General features: G+C 29.0%; 2 long non-coding RNA genes across 2 annotated transcripts; one reads left to right on the top strand and one right to left on the bottom strand.

Moving 5' to 3' along the window:
- Positions 1-332: 332 nt before the first annotated feature.
- On the top strand, positions 333-781 carry LOC111689712. Its single transcript, XR_002762886.2, has 2 exons — positions 333-450; positions 516-781. It is a non-coding gene; the product is annotated as an uncharacterized LOC111689712 (long non-coding RNA).
- A 4,876-nt stretch (positions 782-5,657) lies between these two features.
- LOC111689711 lies at positions 5,658-6,084 on the bottom strand. The gene is made up of 2 exons (XR_002762885.2): positions 5,963-6,084; positions 5,658-5,903 (listed from the first exon to the last, which is right to left on the bottom strand). It is a non-coding gene; the product is annotated as an uncharacterized LOC111689711 (long non-coding RNA).
- Between the last annotated feature and the right edge of the window lie 1,773 nt (positions 6,085-7,857).

Raw genomic sequence — 7,857 nt, 5'->3', positions numbered from 1 at the left:
TCTATCTATCTATCTATCTATCTATCTATCTATCTATCTATCTATCTATCTATCTATCTATCTATCTATCTATCTATCTATCTATCTACCTATCTATCTAAATTGCAGGATATAAATTCATTGTATCGCATAAACTTCAAACAGTGTTTATTAAAACATTTAATTCCTGACTTATATTCCCCATAACTTTAATAAATATTACTAAAATACGTGTTCTGTCATAAACTTATTAAAGTATTGCATTATTCACAAAATATTTTGTATTGAATTGTGTCTAGAAAATCCAATAAATAACGATGAAATTGCTTTATATTTAGTATTTCCTAAAACTATCTTCTTGAAGTATCAGCTAAGTACTAATCTGAAAAATGAAGTTTTTTATTGGTTACCTAATTCTATTATTGAGTCTCATCTTCTGTGTCATGGGCAATCCGCCAAAAAAACTTAAACGTAAATGAAATTTTTTCATTTTGAAATAAAAAAAATTGATTATTAATTCGATTTTTCCATCAAAGCGCCTTGTGCAGGAAATATTCTACAGTGTGCAATAGATTCTATAGAAAGCCTTATTAACTAGTCTTCAAAGTTTTGTTTAGTAAATAATTGAATTCTTCATCCGGGACTGTGGAACATCGATATCGTAGAGAAGGTTTATATATTTTGTGAAATATATAAAACAGAATATAAAATTCAAGGAATAATGTGAAAAACTTTGTAACTATAACTTCAACATTATGAATATTTCAGAATAAAATATTATTGCATCATTTATTAGAAACAATTTTTTCGATATTAAAAAAATTAATGTTAATGCACAAAGAGGAGGTGTTTTGAATTTGGACCTTATAGGCCAACCAGGGACCCGGCGGGGGGTCCTCAAATTAGGACATGCTATGTTAAATTTTTAAAACGATCCTATTTCTTCATTTGAGTTCTGATTTAAAAAAAAAATCGTATATAGAATCTCCTCATCGAGCACTATAAAAAATATCGTCGTAGCTTATTAGTTAATTATCTCTTATAGTCTAGGAGATATTCGCATTTGAAAATTAAAATTTTTAAATTTTTACCGTTCTTACTTTAGTTTTTTGATAACAGCGGGTCCAAATATTCCCGATTTTCGCCATTTTTTTATTCGCTTAACAACAAGTTTATATATCAAGCAGTGAAAGAATAATGTAAAAATCTTGACTGAGTCCAAAGTTATAGGCATTTTAATTTAGAAAATTTAAAAATGCGATTTTTTGCCATTTTTTAGGGAAAAAAGTATCTTTTTCTTTTGAAGTTATCTAAAAAGTTTCTAAGAAGATGTATTTAGAATTTATACTTTTTGGAAAGCTGACTTTACATAAAATACGATAAATGAAACAAAACCTAAAAATTTTTCATACCGAGGGGACCGGGTCCATCCAAAAAAAAAACCCTATTTTTTATGGAAAATTCAATTTTGAGCAAAAATTCTGAAATCGCATAGTCGATATCAAATTATAGTGACATGTTTTATATGACCCAATATGTTCTTAATCATTTTGTAACGGGTTTCGATAACCCCGCCCCTGGTATCGATATAATAGCCAAAAAACCAAAAAATTTTTATTTAATTTTGGATTTTGAGTAAAAAATCTACCTAACTGTAAAATTGCATTAAAAAATATTCATAAATAAAATTTTTATTGCAATTTGAAAAATTTGTATATTCGCAAAAACTGAATAAAAAACATTTTTTATCTTTTTTTTAAAAAGTATTCCGCGAATTTTTTAATTTTCAGTTCAGGTAAATTTTCTAAAAGATGTTGAGTTTTCCCTAAATAATTTGTCACTTAAAAACATTATGTAGGCATGGAAAGGTAATTTTGTCTATTTTTCAAAACTGTATATAATTTTTTAAAATTAAAAATGTGTACCAAATGTGTGGTTCTCTGGTTAGACCCCATGTCAAATTATACCAAGGACAAGCCGAGAAGTTAAGTGACATCGCCAGTTTATAATCCCGGCAGACTAGCATCTATATACCCCCGGATTGTAATACACCAAGATGGGATATATCATAAAGGAAACATGACCTGGTGGAATGTCTGTGTGTATGTTGAAATCAGTTTTCAGAAGACTCTGATACCTGAGAGATGAGATCTATCATCAAGGAAACATGACTTGGTGGAATGTCTGTGTGTATGTTGAAATCAGTTTTCAGAAAATTCCAGATATCTGAGAGATCCGAATCTTCCATAATTCTATCAGAAATACGTTCGAGAAGAATGGTATTTAAAATCGGTCAATAAATATCGGAGATTTGACAAAAAATCCGATTAAAATTTAAACAAAAATTTAGATTTTTAATTCGTGCTCAGACAGAAATTGTAAACAAAAAGTTGTACATGTTTATAAAAACAAAGCTGTGCATTACTTCACGAAGCAGTTGTCCAATTCACAATCAATGTCGTATCGTTGTAGCATTGTATATCATAACAATTTTTTAAATAAATTTTTTTTGAAACAAAAACAAATCAATTATAAAACGTAGAAGCATTAAATAAAGTATTTATAGCGGGGACATTTAAAAAGGGACGTTTTTCTCAAGCCAATGTGTAGAAAATTAAGGAGGGATGGCAAAATATTAAAAAAATAATTTAAAAATTTGAAGAACAGATTAAGTATTAAGCAGTGTGTTGTTATTGTTAAAAATAAATTAATATGCTAATTAGATGTTATTTCTAACACTTGTAAAATAATCCTTAGTATATTTTTGTTAAGCACGTAAAGCCCAGAAAAATACACTTTTTGGTACTTTTTCGTTCTTCAAAAGATACTTTTTGATTTATCTATAATATTGAACTTAGAAACACTCAATTAAGTATGTAGAACCTCGAATAAGTGAGAAGTATTTTGTTGTTCTTCAAAAGGTACTTTTTGAATTTTCAATAATAGGAAAAATAAAAGTAAAGCTATGTTCAGGCCTAGTAAATATTTGATGAAAAAGACGTAACCACTAATTTTTGTTAATTTATGTATATTTGATTCTGCACGATTTTTGTAATTGCAAATATTGACGAGACAAATTATAAAGAAGTTATGAACTGAAGTTTTCAAACATATATTATGTTTGTGCAAATAAATGTATATTTTAAGGAAATAATGAAAAATAATATATATTTTTTTAGCTTTTAAGTACATTAATTTTTAATGTAGATTTTTGGCGGATATTGTTCGAAATATTTCGAAATTACCCTAATGCATTCATAATTGATTTTTCAGAATGCTTTAGAATATTTTTCCTTGAATATTTACGTGTTTCGATATAATCTTATACAATTTTTCCTTCGTTAATAAAATATTTAAATTGTATTTGTTTTTCCTATTCAACAACTTCTGAAATTGTCTTTTCAAAGTGGAAACAAAATTATACTCTTCACCATCGTAAGAAGGTGAAGGGTATAATTAAATATGGTATTCAAACATTTTTTCATTTTAAAATAAATTTTCTAATTTTAGTTCACAATTATTCTCCACACGAATTTTCAATTTTTTTATGAAAATAATTCGAGAATTATATTATACTTTTTCTTAAATTTTATAAAAATGTTGTAGTTTTATTTAATCATAATATAATTAATATCATTATGTTTAATTTCGCTAAAATTTAAGAAAAAAATATTACGAAAGGTTTTCGTACTTTCGTAAAAATAGAAAAGGGTTTTATTAAATAATATTTCGTATTATACACGAAATTTTTGTAAATATTACGAAAATAGATGTTACGAAATTTTTTTCCTAAAGTTGAGCATGGATTATTTTCAGTGTAGTCAAAAGTTTCTACTAATAAATACAATTTTTGCTACAAAATCTTTTCAAGTTTTTTTAAATCAAATTGTTTTTGTAGATTTTCTTATTATAAATGCTTAAATATATAATAAAAATTCTGAAATTGGATCTTTTTTAAGGCTAAATAAGAGAGCGGAAAAAGGCTGGAAAAAGCCAGAAGCTAAAACATAATTTTTGAGGCTAAATGATAAATAAAAATGTTATCTCTGATTTTTGCTCATATCTCCGTTATTTATGAACCGATTTTTCTGATTTTAAATACTTGTAGAAATTACAAATGGAAAGACAAGTTTTCTCAAGAAAGTGAAGGGTATAAAAAATAATTTCTAAATATATGGGGCCAAAGGTATATACAACAACAAATTGCGGAAAACCATGTCCTTTTGTTTTCAAACCAAATTGTGTAACTAGAGATGATCTCGAAGGTAACCAGTATAACTAACAGGATAAAGGTATTTCGAGGTAAATCACAGGGTGGCATTTTGTCACTTTTACTTTAGGCTACCACGATTAATAGCCTCCTAAGGACTCTAACCGAAAAAGAGTTTAGACCTGTCAGCTATGCAAACGATGTCGTAATACTTTTAAAGAGAAAGGATCTAAATTACTTGCGTAAAAGAGCTGAGGGGGCTCTGAATACGACATTGAGCTGGGCTCAACAGAGAGGCCTTAATGTTAACCCGGCAAAAATGGAAATCTGACTTTTCACAAGAAAGACAAAAATTTCTACGTATATTGAACCTTACTTCCTGGGTAAGAACGCACCAGTGACAGACACAGTTAAGTACTTAGTAATCGGAAATTAAAATGAAGACACAGGCATAGAGGATAGTATCAACAAGGACGTCGGAGCTGGGAGATATGTATGAGAACTATAGGCATGAATTGGGGTCTTAGTCCTATTATGACAAATTGACTTTATAAACGTATTATTAGAACAATTCTAGCTTATGCTTTATTAATTTGGTGAACTGTTTTAGACAATACTACTACAGGGAGTTCAGCGTACATGCTGCTTGGGTATAAGTGGTTCCATGTGTAAAACTTCAGCGAAATTTCTGGAAATGTTGCTAGATATTCCACCTATTGAAACATATTCAAAATATGAGAGTGCGTTTACAGCCGAACGGCTCTATACTTTATGCGAACTAGCCCAAAGCGGTTATTGGACACGTCATCAATGTATAATGGACATATTGGAAGGTTCAAAACAACCATTGTACGTGCCGGATCGTATAACAAACACTGTATATGTCGAAAATTTGAAAAGCTGATCCTAGATAAAATGTCTTGGTCAAGCGGAACATTAGAGCAAATAGAAGTAGAAATCTGTTCTTACATGGATGGCTCTAAATTGGGGATGGGGTTCTATATAGAAGACCCAGAAATAGAAATATATCACAGTTTACCAAATCGTAACACAAGCTTCCAGGAAGAAGTACAAGCAATATCAGAATGCATAAATTGGATTAGAATAAACATCTCGCCCACAGCGCTTTATATATTTACTGGTCAATATCAGGTGATAGAACTAAATTTAAGACCGAAAGAAAGCTTTAACAGCAAACTCTCCCAGAGGTAAGGTTCACATCCACTCGGGAGTAGTCGGTAACGAAAGGGCGAATTTAAAAGTTTTAAAAGGATGGGAGCTCGAGGCAGTTAACCTGACAAGCGCAAAATCACTCGACGCAACATAAGCTGAACTAAAAATATGGGTGAGAGAATCCAATAGGTATGTATAGACACATAGGATTACGAGTACATCTACATATGCAAAATATATTAAAGATTTTAGAAGGAAATGTCACTACCACTATTAAAATTTAAAAGTAGTAAAATTGCAATAAATGATATATAATTTTATTTTAAAATATTCATAATGTTGAAGTAATAATTACAAAGTTTTTCATATTATAGACGTTTCTTTTCTACGATATTGCTGTTTCACAGTCACAACTATAGAATTCAATTTTTTACTTAACAAAACTTTGATATAATAAACAATTTTTAAGTAAGACTTTCTATAGATTCAATTACATTTAAGGCAATATCCACACAGTCCGCAATATTTCCTCCACAAGGATCTTTGGTGGAAAAATCAAATAAATTATTAATTATTTTCAAATAAAACAATTGTACTTACTTATTTTCGGAAACTTTATTCTTGGCGGCTTGCCCATGACACAGACGATGACACTCAATAATAAAATTATGTAACAAGTAAAAAATTTCATTTTTAAGAATAGTATTTAGTTGACACTTCAATCAGATAGAAGTAGGAAATACAATATTTGAAGAAATTTCGTCGTTATTTATTTGATTTTGTAGAATTCTCGAATTATACGAAATATTCTGTGAATTAGGCAATACTTTATTAAGTTTATGACGGAACACGTATTTCAGTAAAAGTTTTTAAATTTTCATTTATGAATCCATTACAATTGAAATTTATATTTTTTCCGACTGATCTGAAATGGTATGCTTCGTTGCATAATTGACAATTTAAAGTTATAAGTCATAAGGGTTCGTTCGGTACTACAAATGGGAGATATGAATTCATGGTATCGCATAAACTTTAAACGTAATGATGTTTTATTTTTCGTTCTGCAAAAGATACTTTTTTGAATTTTCTATAATATTGAACCTAGAAACATGAAATTAAGCATGTTGAGCGGGTGCTGACTCATAAAAGGGGATTTTTTTGTACTTTTTCGTTATACAAAAGGAACTTTTTGAATTGTATTTAATATTGAAACTGGACATAGGAAATTTTGGATACTTCTAAAGGTTCTTTTTGGATTTTCTATAATATTGGACCTAAAAATATGAAATTTATTAGTTCAGTTGAGAATCTTTAATATGGAGTTTGTTAATACTATTTGGTTCTTCAAAAGTTACTATTTGAATTTTATTTAATTATATTGAACACAGAAACTTGAAATTATGTATGTATGGCCCGGAGTAAGTGTTGAACTATAAATAGGGATTTTTTAGTACTTTGTCGTTTTCCAAAAATGTACTTTTTAAATTTTCTGCAATATTAAACAAAGGGAACTTTGAAACTGGAGTTTTTTCAAATTTTCTTTTAAAAACAAAAAAAGAAAAATTTTCTTTTAAGAAAATATTTTGGATATTTGAATTATATTTTATTGAAATTTTCAATACAAATAAATGATTTGTAATAAATTTTATATTTGTAGGCAAATATTGAAAGGATATTTTGAACAAAATTCATATAAAAAATTTAATGAAAAATACGTACAGCTTTTGGGCTATTGAGAAGTTTCATCAACAAATAGAAAATAGTCCAACATAGTTCATTTGGGATCAATGACAAATATGCGTCTACATGTGGGTGTAGTTTCAGTTAAAATTAATTAATAATTCTATTTTTAATATAAGTAATAATTATGAATATTTTACAAAAAACAAATGATTAATGATATTTAAAGGGATTTTTTCCTTTATAAAATTCTTAATAATAAACTTCTTAACAATACGTGATGATAAACAAAAATAAATTCTGCGTTAATATATTTTAATTAAAAGATTTGTAAAATCAAATCTAGGGAACAATTTGATATAAAAGGCTTTTATTTGCATGATTAATAATAACATTTGTAAAATGAACATTAACAGTTCTACAATAATTTTCTTGCTCATAGCACTATTTGCCATTTGCTGCTATGGCCAGGCACCACCGTTTTGTAATAGTAATGTGGCGTTTTTATGTGCCGGCGGTGGACCTAGTATAAGTGCTAGACCTGGACGATATGGCCTATGTCAGAGGTATGATAATAAATGCTTAGTACAACAATTGAATTGTATACGTTATCCCCCCGGGGGCATGTTACCTTGGCGAAGACCTCCGTCTTGGTGTTATTGCATTCCCGGGGTATATAGAGGGCCCAATACCTCCAATCTGACCGAGATTGAAAAATTGGTGTTTTCAGTCTACTGCTTGGCTTAGTCCTTGCATAGATTGCCAGAGGTCTGACCAGAGCACCGCACAATCTGGTACTACGGGTGGCCAGTTGC

This window comes from Lucilia cuprina, chromosome 4 (assembly GCF_022045245.1).
Source record: "Lucilia cuprina isolate Lc7/37 chromosome 4, ASM2204524v1, whole genome shotgun sequence".
Classification (NCBI taxonomy): domain Eukaryota; kingdom Metazoa; phylum Arthropoda; class Insecta; order Diptera; family Calliphoridae; genus Lucilia; species Lucilia cuprina.
Note: the sequence above shows the minus strand (reverse complement) of the source record. Positions and strands in the feature narration are given on the sequence as shown.